The sequence below is a fragment of the Ambystoma mexicanum genome, chromosome 6q (genome assembly GCF_040938575.1).
Source record: "Ambystoma mexicanum isolate Mex_15411 chromosome 6q, UKY_AmexF1_1, whole genome shotgun sequence".
Lineage (NCBI taxonomy): Eukaryota > Metazoa > Chordata > Amphibia > Caudata > Ambystomatidae > Ambystoma > Ambystoma mexicanum.
In genome coordinates this window covers 771671740-771694219 of record NC_090937.1, presented here as the reverse complement: position 1 = coordinate 771694219, position 22480 = coordinate 771671740, and the positions used below count along the sequence as shown (strand labels likewise).

General features: G+C 42.3%; 1 long non-coding RNA gene across 1 annotated transcript in view; it reads right to left on the bottom strand.

Moving 5' to 3' along the window:
- Positions 1 to 622: 622 nt before the first annotated feature.
- Positions 623 to 22480, bottom strand: part of LOC138515553 (uncharacterized) — a 396996-nt gene continuing 375138 nt past the window's right edge. Inside the window, exon 4 of the long non-coding RNA XR_011282071.1 lies at positions 623 to 1007. This is a non-coding gene — a long non-coding RNA (uncharacterized lncRNA). The remainder of the gene's footprint in view (positions 1008 to 22480) is intronic.

Sequence of the window (22480 nt, the reverse complement as noted above, 5' to 3'; positions counted from 1 at the left end):
TTTAAGAATGGCAGTTGATTTTTTGAAAAGTATTATCTTACCTCCTCTTCCCTTTACGCAAAACTTCAGGCTCGAGGACGAAGCCTCCATGCTTTCCCCTGCTGTTCCTCAAGCACAAGCTAAGACATGCCGCCATCAACGCGGTTGGCAGCAAAAAATAGAAAAACTCCCTTCTATGTGGCGGCAACAGGATCCATCTGAGTCTGTCTGAGTGATGGCTGACTGGTGAGTGACCGAACTCTTTTAAAGTGACAGGAACATGGCAGCAAAAGCACTGTCCTCCGCCAGCAATACACTGGCGGAGAAGACTAAGGGCCTAGTTAACAGAACGTTTTCCAGTGGGGTTTTGTCATTATAAAACACTTCTGTAAATTAGGCCCTAAATGACTACCTGATAGCAGTGCAGGGTAGCAGGGACTTCCACATTATGGTTGCATGAGCAGTAACAACACATCCTCTCACAGGGCTGTTAATGGCCGGATAACTCGTGCCCTGGGCGTTACCTGCCTTGTAGGTATTAGAAGTGTGTCCTGCTCCCCACGATACTAGTGCTCATCGAGCTTCCTCACACCGTCTCAGGCATTCCAGGCACTCTGACACAAATAATACACAAAGCCAGAAGTGGGGTGTAAAAGGTCTGTAATGCTCACACCAGGCTCTGGAGGGCTGCATTCGATTCTGCCCCCTCCCAGGCCTGGCTCATACTTATCTACAATGCAAAAGCTACATATTATTCCCCTCCCATTAACAGAGAGAGAAAACGCACATTTTGTAACATCAGATTGTCTTTGCATGGAAGGCTCTTAACAACCTTGTGACTTGAGCCAGCAGCATCTGAACTGTGTACTTCTCAAAGTGGGAGGGCTACTGATGCCCATCTTTGAGGCCTGCAGCATTCCACAGAAGAGCTGCTGTTCTCTGCAACATCTGCTTTCATGGCTGTTAGATGTGAGGCAGTCTGTATGCCACATCAGTAGGTCAGTCTTCCTGCTTCAGATGTGATGTATCTGAAACCAAAAGAAAGTGCAGAATCAGAAATGTACCAGGTAACAGTAGGCCCCTGAACAAGGTTGTTATAGCTATTCGCATCCAGGGGCTCCCTCCGGGGTGTGTAAAGTTTAAAAGTGTCATTTTTATGTGAGACTGGCTGTGCGCATCTGGAGCGCATCCAATCTTCAGTCAAAACACAACATCAAAGATGTCCCCCGCCATAGGAAAAAGTAAATAGTCTCTTCATGGCACAATGATGAGGCAACGTGTGTGGGAGAAAGAGCCCCCACCGACCCGGCGAGCAGGTAAATCAGGATGGCGGGAAGGGTGCGTGGGTTGCAAAAGGGGCTAGAGGAGAGTAGGAGGCATGGAAAACAGGAGACAGCATCAGGGAGCCAAAAAGAGAATGGCGGTACCAAGGTGGCAGTGAGAATGCGGGCAGACACTGATATTTTCCGTCCATGTTCGTTGTCACCTTACTGGTTGACTGTCCTTCACTTGGTGCATATTTATGAAGTCTATGGCTCTGGAGAAGAAGAGCAGAACAAAGGCACGAGTGGCTGCTCTTCCAAAAATGTTGCCAGAATTCACAAAATCACCTATTGTGAGCTTGTGGTAATACATTCCCATACTTCAAATGGTGGTGAGTAAGTACACAATGCTGCCTATTTTGAGGCCTGCAGTAGTGGACTAACTCGGCTGGGTCAAAAGCCTGTCTTTTGCTTGGACACAAGGGTAACTTATATACAGGTACATTATTCATACATGATTGCACTGTTTTGCAGCCTCTACATAGTGTGAGAACAGTGAATTCAATCCAGCTGCTTATGTTAACCGAAATATGGGGTTTGTTTGTTTGTTAGTTTATTTGTAATGTGCGCCAAACCCAGGGGTATCAGGGTGCAGAGGATACATGAATGCTTTCAGCTTAAAGTTACATAGTGAAGTAATAGTATTACAGTGTTATACAGAAATAGCTACAAGTTACATAAAGGAATATAAACATTTGCAGATTGCATTTTGCATTTGTATTTGCGGGGTGTCTAAGCTGACATGGATGCCACCCATTTATGAGCATGCACACACTGAGATGACAGAGGACACTGCACCACTAAAAACTGGTAACCTATTTTGGCATGATGAGGTAACATTGTAAACAGCACCTTTTAAACTGTTAGTACATACTTTGTAGTGGTCACCTTTTAGAATAACCAGTTAACCGAAGCAACTGTCCTGACTCCTGACGCTACATAGAGGTTACAAAGCACATTTTGTGTGTGTTGGAAGCCAATTCAAAACACACCCTGCTTTCCAAATGTGTGTTTTTGATCTTTCTATTAAATATGTTTTTTTTTAAAACATGATCATCTTTCAAATATAGTGGGGCCCACTGCCTGTTCGTAATTGTACGAGCATATGCCTTTTATTTTTATTTTTATTAGTGCTTGGTTTATTACAAACCTTTCACATACATTCCATATACAACACATTAAAATATCCAGTACATTTCTTAGCTAATGTAATTCGATAAAAAGAATGATCAATTTCACCCTAAGGTTCACTATTAATTTCCACTGTAGTGTCATGAATAGAGATCATCAAGTTCGTTAACTATGTTCCCATAAATTGAACATGGAATACAGCTTTCCTTTTTCCACCACAGATGAGGAAGAGAAAGGAGAGAGAAAGAAGTGACATTAGACTTGGTTTAAAAGTGAAGGCACGTGGGACTATATTGTTCCAAAATGTTACCATGATGAAGATCATATTGTTATGTTCCCCTAACCATAACAGATTCCACCATTCTTCGGGCTCCATCGTCGTTTGTGCACATATCAAACAGTTCCTGAGTTTATTTCTAGTAACAGTCAGCATGGCACATTCAATCATCAAGTGTTTTGATGTTTCAATCGAATCCCGCTCCTCGCAAAATCTACTGGTCAGAGATTGCACATTCGGCCTTCTTTGCTGGCCTAAGACTTCCCTCGTAGGGAGGAGGTTTAGTCTTAGCCACATAAAGAGATCTATATACCTCGGACAAGGGAATTGTACTAAATAATGAGGTCACTGGTTTACTGCTCGTCTTTCATGCAAACAGTTAATTGATAGTTTATACCGGGATCTCCTTTCCTGTGTTTCTATCCAATCGTTGTCAGTATTTTCCCTTTGACTTTAAGAGGGTTCTTCTTTAAAGTCTCTGCTGTAAAGCCAAGGAAATGTACCCAACTGCAGAATTTAATTTTCCAAAGGTCCAGGAGACTAGTATGGCCACCAATCTGCTTCGTTCTTAGGATATCTATAGGAGGGAGGTAGCCATCCATTACAGTTGTTTGGTATTAATCCAGCGATTTCCAGAGAACATAGGAGCGGAGTGACTGCAAGGCCAGTTTGAATATAATCATGGCCACTTGGAAAGAAGGAGGCAAACGCAGTACTTTGCACCAAAAAATAGCTTACACGATATCCCAGATTGCCCAAGATAAGTTAAGCGCGGATTCCACTCCATATGTTAAAATTGGTGACTGCTGCTGGAAAAAGCTTCGTTTTGTTTCCTAAAACGTTCTACTGCCTGCACAGCATTGCGAGCTATATATAGCTCTTGCTGGAGAAATTTGCATTCTTTGCCGCTTCCTGGAGGAGGCGGAGCCAGCCCGCAGCACGTGACGGATCACGTGACTTCACAGGACCATTTCAGGAGCCGTGAGTTACCCTCGCGGCGATAAGCCCGGCAGCGAAAAGGGCGCTGCACTTCTGTTAGGCTGTTGGGCGGTTGAAGGGTGAATGGACAAAGATAAAACCATCACGCTTCTCTGCTTCGGTCGGTAGTGCAAGAGTGTGGTGAGTACCTAGTTGTCCGTGCTCTACATCGCATAGAAGCCACTTGTGGCTATTATATCTGTTCCTGATGGCTTGTGCATTGTAAAAATGAAACGAGGCTTCAACTCTTTAAAAACAGGAATGCCTCCTGCTACTGCTGCTCTTTTTACGAATAGCATTCATGCCGTGCCAAACGTGGCTGCGGAAACTCTGAGCAAAACGAGATTGAGTTCAACTCCTCGTGTGAGGACTCAAAAAGCGATGTCCAAAAGTAAAGCTGTGTTATCCGATGGGATGGACATTCGATCTTTTTGTTCTAAATCCACTTATGAGATTCCCTGTGATTCTAATAACAGGGATAACACTTTGAAAGCAAACGACTGTTTGGTTGAATTTATTGCAGCTATAAAAAAGGACTCTCCACATGGACAACAAAATAAGAATAGTGTAATGGAGGATGTTTTGACGGGAGATGTTGCAAAAGCTGTCTCTTCAACTGAACCTATAGTAAAGTTTGCCAAAGAAAATGTCTCGCTTACAGATAGCATTTTGCTTAATAACGTACTGACTGGTGCCAGTGTGCCGTGTGATAAGATAGCTTATAGTCCTGTTATATCTATAAGTGATGCATCAAACTTTAAGACATTTATTTCGGATGAGGGTGAGGTGCCAGTAATTGATCTTGACATAAATGCCTCTGGTTTACTAAATCACACTCTACCTGAAAATCTTTCCAAATCCCCCATCTTGTTTACGAACATCAGTGTGTCAAATTCTGTAGCGAACCTATCCTTTTTAGCTCCAACTCCACGGAAAGTACCCTCACACAATATGCCAGAGCTTGGATGGCCAGAATCACAGAGTGTAAACATAGGATTTGCGCTTACCTCTTTGAATACGGCTATCATAGCGTTAGCAAAGCTGTTTGAAGTTTTAGTCACAAAAGCCGATGCACACTCAGATCAACTAAATCAGCTATTAGCTGAACAACTTGTACATTCTAACAAATTGATTGGTTTAGGGCATGCTGACTTCATCTCTAAAAAAAAGAAGTCTGTAATGTCTCAAACCTCGGCTCAAGTGTCATGTAATTTTCAACAAACATATCAACCCATACCAAGCTTTGCAGCACCTATAGTTGACCCTTCTATTCCCATAATTCAAACTTTAGCTAAACAGCAAAAAAAATACCATACCCATTGTTTGATGTTAACACAAGTTTAGTTGATCAAGTGAAAACAGGGCTGAATAAAGCCGTTTCTCAACCAAAAAAGACAAAAAACATCAAATCTGTGACTAAATGTGCTTCACAAATTAAATCTTTTGTGAAGAACCTGTCTATACCAGCTGCAACCACTTTGGCTGCCGCTAAGGTAATATCAAAGAAATATGCTCTTCAGGCACAGTCAAAGAAAGCGAGATCAAATCCGGTGGTAGTTCCCCCGGTTGTAGACCATAGTCCCCTAAATGAGCTGATACGTGTGGCTACTGACGTGTCTAAAAATAACTCCAAAAATCGGACACCCAGTGATTTTACTCTTACACCTGCTACTTTGTCAGGAACTAGGGTCAGGGATGTACGGCTTAAAGAATTAAGGCAAGCAATTGATGACTATATGGTAGCCAAACCTGCTCTTAAAAGTCTAACTTTCGCACCTTGTGAAACGGCTCCTGTTCATAAACCTGTTACGACGTTGATACAATCCCCTCAAACAGCAAGTTCACAAGCTCCTATTAAAGTGAGCACAGTACAAGTTGTGTCTCAGGCATCAGCCGTTAACGCACAAAACACCCCGGTACCTGAGCCCTTGTCTGCTAGTGACATCGAAAGGTTGATTCAGTCTTCGTTAATTAAATTCCTTGAGACTCCTCCCACGACCCAAGATAAAGTCTGTCCACCAGTCCAACCAATTTTGAACCCGCAGCCTCAGGTTGATACCTCAAAACGTGCGCGCATCTGTGCAAAGCGGCCAGCGATCCATGCTTTAACACTTAGTTGTTTGCCTCTACCTGTCAAGCAATATAACTTGAATCGTGCATCTGTGCTAGCTATATTTAGTGAGATTCCTGAGCTCGATGATATTGGGACGGTTGACATCGAGCTCGTTGAATTTGTTAACAACTCTAATTGGACTGCGTCAACTCTTTGGATTAATTCAAGGATTGTAGTAAATACACTTTGGTCTGTCAAATCACAATTGTTGGATCTTGGTTTCTCTCTTCAACTTAAATCTGATTTATTAGACTCTCCTGTACATCTACAACAATTAGCTAACTTAAAACAAACACCAAACAAAAATCAAGCGCTGTCTCATCCTGCATGCACTTGTGAGTTCAAAATCAATCAACGTTAGCATACTGAAATTACAGAATCTTGTCTGTCATTTGTAAGCTGGAATTCGAGAGGGAATAGACATCTGCTAAATAGTGGGTGTGTATAGCTATTAGAGCACGACGTAATCATGATACAAGAGTCATGGTTTACTAGTGTTCCCACATGGAACAATTATGATGTCACTCTGATACTAGCTGAGAAGGGTCTTTGGGGACATCCTACTTCTGGCTTATTGATGGGGGTGAAACAGACCGCGGGTCTGAAAATTGAACCTTGGTTTTCTCCAAACGCTTTCCTACAGATGACAAAGATCGGTGGCAAGGGCTTTGTGGGTGCCGCTATCAATGTATACTGGAACCCGTCGCGCATTTCTGATGAGTGTTTCTTGGATTCTGTGGTTAAGGCTATTGATATTGTGATGCTCGAGGGCTTGTCTCATTTTATTATTCTTGCTGGTGATTTAAATCTGCATTGCCTAGGCCCTTCAGGTAAATTGGAAAAAAATCGCTTGAGTAAGTGGTCAATTTTAGTCAAATCTCGAAATGTGTTCATGTTAAATGGTGCCTTCCCGCAAGACATGCCACCAAGATCTACTTGGCATCGTGCTAACAGTGAGGGCATCATTGACTTTATGTATGTTAATGCACAGATGTTTAATAAGGTAACAGCATTCAAAATAATTGATTCAGACATGAGCGACCATAATATGCTATGTATGCTTCTGTCTGTAAATGTTAGCATTAACCAACTAAAACCTTTCTGTCTTATGGGCTCGCATACTGTAAATCCGGCTAGAAATAGATTAATATGGACCGAGTCTTCGTTGGGAGCCTTTAGGACACATTACTATGCTCAACTTAATGATGAAGCATCCCAAAACTCTCTGCCAGTTACACCATATTATGACCTAATGCAGATTTTCCAACCGGGGTCTATCAAACAGAAAGTGAAACAAACCCCCCATCTGCACATATTTGATCACCAAATTAGACTTGAGAAAGCTAGGGTACGTTCTGAGAGGAGAGTAGCCCTTAAACTCCCCTTGCATATGCGACAAACTGTTCTGTCCCGCATCAAAACTAAATATAGAAATTGGGCAAGAGGAAGGAGGGCAAAGCTTTACCAAACTGATGGAATTAGCATATTAAAAACCTTGGCTTCAAAGAATACTGCTCAGTCATGGAACATCATAAATCAAGTGACTGCAGGGCATCAGGTGGCGGTTCAGTCAAATGATGTGTCTGAAGCAAGGTGGATACAGCACTATGCAAAACTATTTGCTGAACCTCCGGTGCACTCCTCTAAAATCTCATTTGATACTCTCCCTCCTTTCTATATACATTTTGACAGAGAAGACATCATGTATTTTATCAAGCGAGCCAACAATTCCAGAGCCCCAGGCCCGGATGGCTTATCCAATGCTCACCTTAAACGGTTTCCGGACATCTGGGCGGATATCCTTTGTCTCGTATTTGATCATGTCAATACCTCACAGAGAATTCCCCTGTCGTGGAAGCAATCTATTGTCGTCCCGATTTATAAGAAAGGTGAACGGGCCAACCCAACAAGTTACAGACCGATCTCTCTTTTGGATGTCCCGGGTAAGATCTTTTCTCAGCTGATTTTGCGCGAGCTGAAAAACTGGACAAAAAAATGCCTTAAGAGAGATCCCTTCCAATCAGGTTTTGTAAGCGGACTTGGCACACTTCCTAACATGATCACATTAAACATGTTGAAGTCGAAATATGCACTCAGGAACCAACCTTTATATTTTGTGTTCATTGATTTTCGCTCAGCTTTTGATTCCATTAACAGAAACTTATTATTTTATAAGTTAAAAGTTTTTGGTTGCCCTTCTTCTCTTTTGTCAATTATCATTCAACTACACACGGACACGTCCATGCGTGTTAGGCTCTCTTTTGAAGGTCTTCTATCCTCTTCCTTTTCAACGTTTCTGGGACTCAAACAGGGGTGCAGTTTAGCATCGATATTATTCAATCTGTTCATATTGGATATGGGGAGTTATTTCGTGCATACTTTATCGGATGCTCCTGAACTTGGTGGTCAGCGCATACCATGGTTGCTTTATGCGGATGACCTTGTTTTAATATCGCAAACTCCTAGAGGTCTCCAGAACTTGCTGTCTGCATTGTCTAACTATTCTAAGGAGAACCAACTTCTAGTCAACTTGGAAAAATCTCAGATTCTAGTCTGCAAGTCAAGAGGGAAAGCTAAGAGCTTAAACATAGTGTGGTATTTACAACAACAACCAATAGAAATTGTGTCAGAATACAAATATCTGGGTCTATACATGCAAAATACCATCATCGACAATAGACACTTGACTGTGTTACAGTCAAAACTGTCAACGCTGCTGTCACAGGCGAAAATACTCGTCTATAAGTACGGGAAATTTACTCTGAGGCATTTGTTTATGTATTATGAGCAAAAAGTCATTCCCATCTTGTTATATGGTGTAGAATCCAAGCTGTATTCTAATGACCAAACTTGGGATAAACTTGAGGCCACATTTTGGAGAAGGGTTTTAAATTTGCCAAACTGCTTACCTTTGCCTATGCTGCGTTTTGAACTAGGGCTCAATCCATTATCTAGCAGGGTCAAATGGAGACTGTGTTCTTTCTTTCGGAAATGCATTCTTGGTGGTGGTGAGAACAATATAATGAGTACGATTGCTGGCTACTTGACCTCCTCCGGTTTGGCCTTTCCTAGTCAATGGCGTGGCTTTGTATTAAATGCTATGTCTGAAGCTGATATATCATTACAGCTGCTGATGGAGAACCCAATTCGTGCTAAAACAAAATATTATCAATGGGAGTGGATTCAAAACTACGAACGCTGCAGACAATACAAAGATTTTAATTCTAAAATCTTTGGTATTAAATGCTTGGGTCAAGTGCCAAGTTATCTACTAAAATGTCCCTCTGCGAAAATTCGGTCCAAGTTCTTGCGTTTGAGAATGAACTTGTGGCCTACGAGAGAAGTGTTGGTGAGACGGAAGACTATTCTTCCTGAATTAAACTTTTGTCGGTTTTGTAATCATCACAGTGTCAAAGAGACTTTACAACACGTGATAGTTGCATGCCACGCTTTGGAAGACATACGGGCAAAACACTTTACGAATCTGTTAAATGTGCACATGCAACGGGACGATTTGGAGATATGGAATGCTTTAATCAACAGTACCAGATTTTCGGTTATAAAGGCACTGGTGCACTTTCTAGAACATATATTACCTTGTGAACTTTTTCTATGAACAGTCATACTAATAATTGGTTGAATGCACATGAGTTGATGTGGTTTTCTATCTTTTGAGATTGTTTTTAATAAGGTAACTTGTGCTGAAGTAATTGTATCATTTTGCAAACTGTGGTATCTGTTGTTGTTCAGCTTTCTTTTACTATATGTCCTTAAGTGTATGCTAACCATGTATTGGGATCTTTTTATGGAATTATCATGTAATTTTGAAAAGTTGATTCTATTCAGCTATAACAAAATAATAAAAAAAAAAAAATAAAAAAAAAAATTGGAGTCACCTTCTGTTTATAGAAGGTGACCACCGGAATCACTGAGAATTTTCAGTATTTTTATGTAGTATCGACCCTTGTTGGGCCAAACTCTCCACCCTTGTTCTACGACTTGCTCCCTATTCGTGTTCTCTGATGCTCTAATTCATTGTGACTCCTAAATATTTTATTGAATGGATTTGGTCCAATTTCCTGCTCCCCAAGAATAACTTGAACTTCCCTTTGTGTATCCTCTGTTGCACACCAAAAGTCATTATTTGGGTCTATTTAACATTCATTTTTAAATAATTTTCTTGGATGCAATGTTCTAAGCCTTTCACTATCCTCTGGAGACCCATCGGGGTCTTGTCGAGGAGGACGAGATCGTCAGTATACATGACCCAAGGAACAATTTGAGTATTCAGAATTGGTGGATAAGCACTTATTTCCTTTTAACTTTCCCCAAGATTGGGCATATAAAGATAAAAAGTGTTGGAGCCAACGGGTAGCCTCGCTTAAGGCCGCAAAGTGTTTCAATTTTTTCAGAGAGGTTTCCATCTCCTGATAGTCTGACTTGGACTGATGTTGCTGAGTACAAGGATCGGATAGCGTCAACTAAGTCCGAGGGTGCAGTTCCACTGTAGATGTTTTAGCCACAAATCTCTATCGATACTCTCAAAAGCCTGTTCTATGTCTACAAACAGCAGGTATATTTTAGTCTTGGTCCCTAAGGCTTCCAGTTTTATCAAACTGAGTAGATGTAAGTTGATGTTTGTCCCTACACCCTTGATGAATTCAGTTTGTCTGGTGTCCATCCTTTTGTTCTCTATTAACCAAGGGGCTAGTCGGCACAGTAGAATTGAGGTGAACATCTTCCCAAGGGTCCAAGAGGGCAGCTATAGGTCGATAATTTGCTGGGAGAGATCTATCTCCTTTCTTGAATATAGGCCCTAACACAGCATTTTTCCATGTAGAAGGAACTTCTTCAGTTTCCACGATGTTGGAGAACAGGAGGACAGAGAATTCGGTCCAAGCCTCAGGGTTGGATCTCAGCGTGTCGTTGAATAGGCCATAAGGTCCAGGAGCTTGAGAGGATTTTGGTTTCTTGATCAACATCAGGATTTCTTCTCTATGTAGGTTCATGGCTCCTCTCTTCTTTTCGCTCCCCTCACAAAGAGAATTGAGAAGTGGGAGACCCAGGCCTTTTCTGGTAACGCTGTCGTCAGAAGATCAGACTGCCTGGTTTGCCCTTTAAAAGAGCCCACCGATTGCCTGTGTTCTGATTGTAGATTGTCCTCAGCATCATTTCGGCATTACATTGCAAGCGTTGAGCTTGTGAGTTCAAAAGCCAATTGTTATATTGTTGTTTCCTTTTTTTCATGCATGGAATCCGATCTTCAAGCAGAAGATATTTGAGTTATTTTAAGTCTGCTCGATAGGTTTTCCTTGCAGCCACTGGTTCTTTGTTGTACATTTGGTCATTTTTAGAGGTGATTTTAAGACCTTTCCAGTCTAGACTTTAAACGGTAGCAATACCCAATCGTATTCTAACGTTTGCTGCCCAGTCTCACACCTTGCTGCGAAATTCGAGACCTCATTAGGGTAACCACACAGTCTATTTTCCCCATAGTTGGATATAAATGAGGGAGGTTAGAGATTTTTTGACCTTTGTTGAAAACCTTTCTACATCAGGTTGACAATTTGATGGTCACTATAGTTGGTAGATATTACCGATAGGAGTGCAAGAGACGAGATCAACTTAAGGGAAGGAAAAATATAGTCTAGATGCAATATCGAGTTATCTCTGCCAAGTTGGAGCTGCCAGTATATCTCCTACCAGTTGGACATTGAGCAGAACATATTAGATATAACAGTATGTGCGAATAGGCTTTGCTTTCTTAAAATGTGTCTTGCAGCATGGTGAGATTGTGAACTGATTTCCATCCTTCTGGTTCCACATGTTTTCACCGCAGCTACGTTTCCATTTTAAGCGTGCTGTTTTCACTGCTGTCTTCTTTGCAGATTTTCTCTTTTTTTTTTTTTAAATGGGGCACTCCCCCGCAAACCCAATCCAACCAACGCCCACTACCTCACCCTGTCACCCACCACTCCCAATCACCTACCCCAAACACACAACACATAAATATTTATTTATTTTCAAATTCGGTGAAAACGACCACAGTGGAAAATGCACGCTTAAAATGTAAACGTGTAAAGTGGCCACTGTGAAAACACGGCCTACATACACCATGGATACTGTCATAGGTTTACACTTGCAAATGTTAGGGTCATGATGATAAGGCAGTGATGGAAGGCCTGCATTCCGTGCATACTATTCCTTCAACCGATGAAGATTAAATTGAAAAACCCTTCTTCACTCTGGGAATAAATGGTGCAGTTTCTAAGTTACTCATTTCCCTCTGCACTATCTGATGCAGAAGCCCAGGGGGCTTCGAAAGCTTCTGCATTGTTCTACATTTTCATAATGCTTCCAGTCAGTCCAATAAAAAGGTATCTATACCTGCATTTTGTGTGATTTTAAGACTGGATTAACATGGCATCAAGCGTTTCTTTAGATGAAACAGAGAATTCTCAATGTATTATAGGCACATAGTACATTTGGCAGAATCATCTGAATACTCTTGTTGGCCAGTGAGTGGCACATACCACCAGCAGGCAGCTTAGACTCTGTAGATGTGGACATGTGCCAGCATTGAAACATCTGGTGCAATGCCTAATAAAACAGCGCAATACCTGACATGCCTGGACATGCCGGGTTCACTTATTGCAGTCATGCCTTTTTGTGGAGACATTCCCTTAATAGCGAAACATAATGGAACTACACACATCAAGAATCCTCAAGGCGTTGAAACCCAGGAAAAACACATTTTTGTGACAATAGGGACACTCAGTGGTAAACATGAATGGATGGGAGAGAGGAGTAGGAGAAGAAGGGACAAGGCAGGAATTGTGGGTGAAGATGCCAGAAGGCAGAGGTGAAAGGTAACTGAGGAAAAGAGGTACGGATTGGAGGAGGAGGAAGAATTTGCTTGCTACCCTAAAACGGATAAGCATGAGTTTGGAAATCAAATCTACGGGCATGCCGACAGCACAGAAGAAGGATTCTATAGAAGTAGAATCATATTTCCTTAGAACGGCGATACACGTGGTCACATGGTGTAAAATAAACTAGCCTGTTCAAACACACAGCATTTATGTATTATTAACATTTATAAAGCGTGCAGCAGCTACAAGGCAGCATGGCTCTGTTACATGAAAGCATACTTAGTTACATGAACAATGCAAATAGGTGGTATGAGGAAGAACTGGCAGAAACCTGTGTTTCTGCCAGTTTTAACCGGTGTTAGTTAAAAAGTCATAATTTAGGGGTGATGTGGGGAAGCTTGATTGTCGGGATGAGCAGTTGTTTGGGTGAAAGGTTCTTTTGGGACGTGAGGAGGTAGCTCTAGTAATTTGCTCTGCTAGGTAAGGCAGGGCTGTGAGTGAAAGGCACTCGTGCGTCAAGGTGAGCGTCTTGAAAGTAATCCGTTCCTTGACTGGGAGCCAGTGAGATGCATGCCTGGCCTGTGAGATGTGGTCTCTTCTCGGAATGTTTAGTGCTGCTCTGATAGCGTTATTTTGAATGACTTGGAGTCTATTCAAATCTTTGGCCGAAGTGCCTCCTAGGAGGAGATTACAATAGTCTAGCTTGGCCCGATGATGGCTCTAGCTAATGAAAGACAATTATGTTTTTAGTAATGCACAAAGGACAATATTTGCTCAGTTTGATGAACTATAAAGAACGGAACAACCTCAATGAACCAGTCATACTGCTGAATTTAATGACATAAAGTTATGAGTAGCACTGGTTTACAAAAATAATAACTTTTCATATTGGTAAAGGCTGCCAAGTCGGCCCATGTCATGTGACATCTTAAACCAGTGGCCACATAGCAGCTTTAAATCATCATTTACCACGCATTTCCTGTCGCATAATTAGGCGTTTAGTCGTAGTAGCCAACATTTAGAACTCACGAACAGTGAAATCTGTAAAGGTGGAACGGCACAGTTAAGCAGAGAGCCCAGAACAGAATGTCAGCATAGAGAAAGCAATCACACAACGCTAGGTAGTAGCTACAAGCGTGGCTAATTAACATGTCACCAGCAGTTCACACTGATGCAGCTCTTAGGTTGCTGCTCCTGCCAATGACTGACCTTTGGATATACTGTTGATGCAAGTAACAGTGAATTCTCAGCGAAAGAGAAAGGGAGAAATTCGATAGGCACATTCAACCTTTGCTAGGTATGCAGCGCTCAAAGGGCCTCATTACGACCCAGGCGGTAAGTTACCGCCTGGGTCGTACCTTTACCACCATGGCGTAAACTACGTTTACGCCATGGTGGTTGGCGGACTTACCGCCCCATTCCGAGGTGAGTGGGGCGATAAGTCCCCATTAACCCATTTACCCTTCCCCATTCCCATTTTGCCCCATTTTACGGTGGCGTTATTAACAACAAGGTCCCTTAGCGCCATGGATTTTAACACCTGCTAAAAGCAGGTGTTAAAACCTCCATGGCGCTAAGGGACCTCGGAATCAGGCGGTAAGGGTCGGCGCTGTTTACGCCGCCGTAAACCCCTTACCGCCTGGGTCCTAATGAGGCCCAAAGTCATGCAATGCGATGTGCTGAACAAACTACAGTGGCCCATGAAAAATACCAGGTTTGTGTGCGGCACTATAACATCAACATGGTTACCACAAAAGCCCCCCCGTTCATGATCAGTAATTTATCATTAAACAGTAGCAATACGTGTGTGCCATTAAATGAACATTAAAGGTTTGTGAAGTGTAGTCTACCTTTAGGAAAACATTACTGATAAAGTTGCTGATGGAAAGGAAGGAAAAGTGGTGGATTGCTGGAGGTAAATCCCCCACTTTACCTAAAAAAATCTGCCTATTTACAGCCCAGTAATACCGCCAGTGGTAAATCTGCCAAAAATCCCCATGGACTCTGACAATGGGTGATTATACTGCCTACCGCCACTTGTTACAATTCTGGCTGTACTTGGGTGGAATTACCACTGAATTATCGCCAAACTCATAATGATGCCTGTTGTCTTTATCATGCACCTGGGCATGGACTGGATAGGTGCATAACCAAACAACACCTGCAGGTTATGTGTCCATCCTCAGGAGTCATCTCACCACTTTTAAGAACTCCTGTGCCTCTAGTTTTGCCTCATCTAATAAAAAACGCGCCATTTCCAGTAAGAGAAAGCTATGCAAACTACAAATGAAACACATTAACTTAAGCTGCCATTTCTAACTTGTTTCTAAACTGTGTACATCTCATCCAACAAACTAAGCATTTTAAGTACTGGAGTGAAGCACAATATTTCCCCATGTGGACGCCTTTTTCAAATAATTATGATCTGACCAATCTTTGGAACACTTTTAGAATTCCACCTACTACGGCATGGCCCATAACTTTGTGAAGAGCCTTTGTACTGCCTCAGGCAAACGTGCTACTGTCTGCTATAGGTTTCTTTATAGCAAAATGTAAAAACTTTATACAGTGCACAAAAGTAATCAGAGCAACTTCTGCCGTAAAATAGGTTACACACATACCCTGATAAAGGAATGTTACTTTTAGTCTCGCTCTTTATTTATTTTTGGAGCAATGTGAGCAGACCACAAGTGAAATGTTACGCGACCTAATAAACATGCAGGCATTCTTTGTCATGGGCCATGATGTTTATCCATTAGGCAGAACACAAAGTCACATTCCTTTGGCTAAAAATGGCAGGAAATACTCAAGTATAAAAAGCCCCTGCCCTGGTCTTCATTTCGGTGTCATTTCCTGATTCGGGCGAAGAAGGCATATGTTACCAATCGCGTGGCGTACTGCTTCCTATTGGTTGGTGATCAAACGAGGAGTAAACACGCTTATTTTGCGAAATGTTCTAACTACCACCCACAGTACAGTCAGTGCTCAGTGTGATTGCTATCACATCTACAGCCCTTATTCTTGGCCATGCCATTAATAGAGGACAGCACGTCCCCGCCTTGGATGTAGAGCGGTCGTAGGTAGAGGCATGCCCCCTCTTCCATCCTGGGATGCAATGCTTCTATGAGTGAGATGCAAAAAAAGGTAAATGTTACTTTTATGAATCACTAGCTACATTAATCACTCGTCCCTGGGAGAAAAAAAAAGGTATGGCAGGAACTGACTTGCCTGGTTTGGACTAAGTAATTCGTGGAAGCTGGAAAGGCATTCTATGCTTTGCTGGGGGACATGTGGAAATTGCCGTTGTGATGTAGGCGTGTGGGCAATATATGAACTGGAGTCATGGCAAGATAGTGGGTCTCATTAGGAGTTGGGCTCTAATTGGAAAAAGTGGTGGTAATGGAAGTACAGTCGCCTTTACCACTGCGGCGAATTAAGGTTTGCCAAAAATAGGTGCTAATTCTGCTAGCGGAATTATCTCCGGCAGAATTAGCGCAAATGGAATTATTGCTGAACACCTGCTGTAAATCCCTGAAAACAAACTCTGACAGCGGAATTAGTGGTGTAAACAAAAACAGTAATTACAACATATTACAAGTTGAAATACGGCTGAAATACCACCGAAAATATGAGTTTGTCATCCACAAACAGAGTGCAGTTAAATACATACAAATGGTGCACTTAATTAGCCCAAAAAGGATGTAAGCCCCACACCTTCCCCAGACAGACTTCCCAACAGCATGAACCCACTAGCAGTTGCAAACCTCGATATCCAGGACCCCCTGCTCTACATTAAGCTGCAGAGGCATGCACAGCACTACCACAGAGTGCAAGCAGCAGAGAGGCACCGAGAGTGCCCATGATCCTGGTCAGGCCATCACTCTGGGCACTTACTGATTGATGGGCAGCTGATAACACTCTACAGCTTTAACAAGTAGAGAATATCAGAGCTACTGACCTTGATACATGGGCTTTCAGGCTAGTGGTGTTGGCTGCAGGTAGGGCTGAAGAATTGGCAGAAGTGTTGTTTGTGGTCCTGGTTGATGGTGGCACAGCATTGGCAGCAGTGTCAGTGGTGTTGGTGTCAATGGCCGCAACTTCTGGGATGGAGCCAGTGTGGCTGATGTGTGCAGCTGGAATACTGGTGCCAGATACCTTTTCAGCATGGGTCCCCTTCCAGGCTGAATGGCTGTGGGGTACAGGGCTAGACTATGCCAGATAGAGAGAGTTGCAGTGGTCCAACTGGCTCAACACCATTGCCGCCACGACCGTCGGGAGCAGAGATGGCAGTATCATGTGAAGCACCTTTTTTTAAATGTTCAGATGGAAAAACCCAGTCTGGCATACCGCCGATACCTGGGCATCCATGGACAAAGTGGATGTCATGAACACCCCTAGATTTCTTACCTTAGCTGTGGGTAAAGGGGAGAGCCTAAAGAAGGAGGCCAGAAGGAAGCAATCCAAAGTGAGGGATCAGGAGGGGAACCCACCACCAACACCTCTGTTTTATCCCGATTCAACTTCAGCCAGTTTAGGCCCATCCACGCCCCTACGGCCGTCAGTCATTGATGGAGGTACGATGACACCTCAGCCTGATCAAGATCAAAATGGATCAGGATCAGGGTGTTGTCGGCATAGGAGTAGCACCTGACGCCGAAAGAGTGGATGAGGCATACTAGTGGACAGACGTAAATTTTGAAGAGAATGGGGGACAGAGCAGATCCTTGAGGTACACCACCGCTAAGGTGGCAGGGATTAGAAGAGAAAGGAAGAAGCAGGAGAAATTGAAATCTTTCAGCCAGGAAAGAGGTAAACCAAGCTAATACTTGACCATATATGCCGATCTGGGCCAGGCGGGAGAGCAGGATGGGGTGGTCCACTGGATCGAAAGCCGCTGATAGGTCTAATAAAATCAGGGCTCTGACTCCTCCTGCATCCACCAACCTGGCCATGTCGTCCTGGATAGAAAACAAGACACTCTCAGTGTCCCTGCCCAGCCGAAAGTCTTACTGGGATGAGTCAAGATGATCAGATAACTCAAGAAAAGAAGGCAAGAGAGGAGAAACCAGTGATACCAAGAGTTTCATAAGGACAGGTTAAAGAGCAATAGGACGTAAACTAGATGGTAAAGAAGCGTCCAGTGAAAGTTGTTTAGAAGGGGTATTATCGTAGCAGCCTTTAACTCAGGCTGGATATACCCCGACTGGCAGGAGGTATTTATGGCTTCCGTGATCCCTCCTAAAATGTCAGACAAGATCTACTTCAAAACTCTCAATAGCAGCACATCAGATGGAGCGCTGGATTTGATCTGTTGAATGGCCTTGAATACCGGCTCCTCAGAGAAGAGAGGGAAGGAAGACCAACCAGATTTTATAGTACCCATGACAAAGTCAGAAGGTACATTGCCAAGAGTAGATGTAGTGGCAGCTAGTGAAGAGTAAACTGAGATGTTGGCACAAATAATCTTGATCTTCCTAATGTAGAATCGGGACAAGGAATCACAGAGCTCCTGGATAGGCTCGAAACTAGGTGTACAATTTATTGAAGAAGATAGAGATTTGACAGCTGCAAAAAGGGTTTTGGGCTGACACATGGAGGTTTCGATTCTCTGTGCAAAGTACGATTTTTTTGCCGCTAAAATAGCAGCCGAGTAGGCCGAAGACCAAACCATATACTGGGTCTTAAGAACAGGATCATAATCTATGCGCCATTTCAATTCCGCTTGTCCAAGTTTCAATTTAGCAGACCTCAGCTGCTCCGGAAACCATGGCTCAGAGGGAAGTCTACGACGTTGAGTGAGCTGAAGTAGGGCTACTTCTTCAGCTGCTACCTGAAGAGCAGCAGACAGGAGCAATAGAGATGGAACCGCAACTGCTGCACACTTAACTTTAACAGAGGAAACAAGGCCTTGTAGACTGGCCGAGCTCCAGCCACGTTGTCAAGCTCTAAATGGCGGAATCTTAGGCTTTCCTCGCACTGATAAAAGTGAGCAAGTCACCAAATAGTGGTCTGTCCATAATATGGGCTCTGCAGATAGAAAAGTAAGTAATGTTTTATTAGCCAATACTACGTCAAGAGTATTACCCATTTTATGGGTAGACCCTACAACGTGTTGATGGAAATCAAGATCAGACAGGCTGGCAAAAAATGCATCAAGCGCTGAAACCCTGGGAAGGTTACGTCTCAAATTCACATCACCCAGCAAAATCAAGTGGATGCATTTGACATGGAGATGTCCTATGAGGTCAGCTAGAGGTTCAAGTAAACCAGCATGGGAACATGGGGGGGGGGGGCGATAAACAATCAGAACATGACAAGAGACAGGTGTGCAGATCACAAAATGATGCATTAACCTGTGACAATGTTTTAGTGGCCACACACTGGTGCAGGATTCTTTTATTAGTCTGGATGGGCATAACAATCAATACAAGCAAATATTTGGCTGATAGGAAATTTTAGCACATTGTAGTTGGAAAAATGTGAGGCTGGCTGAAACACTGTAAATTGAAGACCATTGTAAATGTGAAAAAACTGTACTGTGAAAAATGAAATCCATTCTATCTCAAACTGTGTGACTTTGAATCTAACATCTTGGAATTACACTTTTCTGTTTTTCATGCTGGGTTCCACTTATTATAGTCTTCTTACTTGCTTTATTCGGATAGACCATTAACCCGTCAATATCACAATACATTACAATAGGATACATGAAAAAATTACAAACATAAAATCAGAAAAGTACAAAAGGAACTGTTAGTGGCTGCCCATATAAATCTGTAAAATACATACATTCATAAAATTCAAGTAATCCCTGAGATTCCGTATCATTAATAGGATATGTTTTCCAATTGGGAAAGGCTTCAAGGGGAGAGAGTACTCACAGCCCCAGTTCTTCAATATAACTTGACAATCATAAAGCACGCAAGGGGAGAGAAATCTTGCAGCACCTCACCTAATGCTATTAGTAGGGCTCCCACTACCCAACAATCTCAAGCGCAGAAGCCACACACGGTGGACATACTTAGCTATGAATGAAATACACAACCTTCCAGTCCACCGAGCGAAAGAAAATTTGCATTGACTCAACAGTAGTTCTTATATGCATCAGTAATATGAGTGGTCGTATGTATCTTTTCCGCAACTGCAATAGAACTGGGCATATTAAAGTAAAATGCACCAGGGATTCGACAGTTAAATTACAGAGCAGACAAGCCCCAGAATTAAGGTGAGCCAGTAACGATTATAGCTTGCAACAGGCAAAGAGCCAAGTCTAAACCGCACGAAGAGAGACCGTTTTTATGGGGGGTGGATCATATTATAAACATTATGGCAACTACCCATCAAGTTGATACAAAAAATGTCCGGGCCATTCTTTGGTGCAATTGCCAAGTACTCCAACTTTTCTTTAGAAGTAGCCATGGCCAATGATTTCAGAGCATATTTTGTAGATGTACAACACACCCATGGGAAAACCACATTTGGCTAGCATTCAACCTCGACAACATGGATTTAACATGCCACACTCACCCACAGTGAACAGCCCCATTTCATTTCAGAAATTCCACTACTTTATCCCTATAAGGTAACAGATCAGGGGATGCCCACAACCGGAGCTAGTATAGAGCAGGTTTTAGGGATATTTGATCAGCCACAGGCCAGGCGTGCAAGTCCAAAAGAAGCAAAGAGGTAGGGGCATTCTTTGGTAACAGCGATACATTCTTAAAAAACATGTTCTTAGTCACAGCCAGCTCCTTGGTGGCAGTATACCCCCAAACCTCTACACCATAAATTGCAGCAGGAAGCAGGAAGAGCCTGGCTCCTGAACAGTTGTATAACCGGAGAGATTGCCCCACTTCCCCTACTCTGAAAGAAGGAGAAAATTCCATCCCCATATTTAGATAAGGTGACCCTAGCTTTTATCGCTTGGTCTGTCCAGCTTAATACCTTGTTGAACGTTATCCCTAGATGGTCGTAATCTCCCAGTGTTTCAAGCAAGCCAGGTGTTAGTAAATATTGCAAGTCCGATAGCAACCCACGGATAGCACCGGCAGGGTTACCGCCTGACTTGAAATGGTAGTCAATGTCACAAAAAAAATGAAACCTCCTCTTTGAACCTCTCTAGCATTTCTAAAGACTCTTCAAATAGAGTGTGCAAGTGCTATCAGTGTTTGAAAAACCCTGGCTGTTGCTAGCAGCACCTTTAATGTGTGGAGGTTCATTATGCACAACCACCACTCACAGCTACAATAAACATATCAGACCACATATAAGCTAAAAATGACTGCAGCCCAGTATGTTCCAGACCACCTCATGCAATTTCCAATACACATCACTCAGACTTGCACCAAATGTTTTATCTTAATTGATGTTCCCAAGCTTCTTCCCACATCTTTTCTTTTTCTTTTCTCAGTTCTGAAATGCTGGTGTGTCTTCAACCAAATAAATACTTTATTAGTACCGCCAAATGAAGTGGATGAAAACTTCCAACAGATGCATGGCATCAGAAAGAAAAGATCCTAGGAAGATCTCTCACTCATCCAAGTGATACTACTGCAGATAGGAGCACCACATCTGTGAACACTTGATGAAAAGACTCCTCTCTCAATCTCTCTAGCATTTCTAATAACTCCTCAAATAAAGTGTTCCAGTGCTGCCAGTGTTTGAAGACACTGCCTATGGTTGGGAGCACCTTTAATGGGGAGAGGTTGATTCTGCACAACCACTGGTCACAGCTACAGTAAATATATAACACCACATATAAGTAAAAAAAGGCTGCTCTCCAGTATGGGCCTGACTATCTCTATGCAGTTTCCAATAGACATCATCCACATCATGCCAGCACACTCACCCCACATGATTTATTATGAATGAATTTCCCAAGCTTTCTGACAAAATATTAGAAGGGCCACGTCTTAGTGTTTTCATGATCAATGTTACACATGTTCAAATGTCCAACTGGCGACAAAAATATAAAATAACAAAAAATACAACTCTAAAAAGACAATGCCACAAAAAATTAAGCCACCACTGTAGAATTTAAGATAACTCTTCAAATAGAGTGTGCCACTGCTGCAGATGGTTGTAAACTCCAGCTGTTGCAACCAGCACCTTTAATAGGTGGAGGTTGATTATGCACAATCACAGCTCACAGCTACAGTAATGATATAAGACCACATATACATCAGAAAAGACTGCAGCCCAGTATTGGCCAGACCATCTTATCCAATTTCCGATACGCATCATCCACATCATTTAAGAAGACTCGCACCAAATGGCTTATTATGATTAATGTCCTCAAGCTTTGAGATGGGTCATTTGATGTCCCACTGCTTAGAGCTGTGTTGCAGAATGTGCAAGTTCCTCCTCTGCCTCTTCCGTGGAACAGTGTTTTTTAACTTTATTTATTTAATTAATATAGATTCAGCCTTTCGGCTTTGGATATAAAACAAAGACAATTACATACATATACACATGTACCCAATGCGTAAAACATCTTATAAATAGCTGATTAAAACATCACAACAGAAAGTTCACATTACCACATTATTTCATTATTACATTAAACAGTTTAACATTTCCACAATTCTAAAATAAAATTACAGATAAAATATATGAAATTACAATCATTTGCGCTCATTAACAACTCCCAGATCATTGATATGTTACAAGGGTTGATCATATTATTAAAAGATTTTAGGTATTTTGTTCTCATCATACTCAAACTCTCACAGTTTAACATTAAACTGCCTGATTCATTATTATTATTTGCGTGAAAAAGGCAGATTTGCACGCCTTTCTGCCCGAAAAT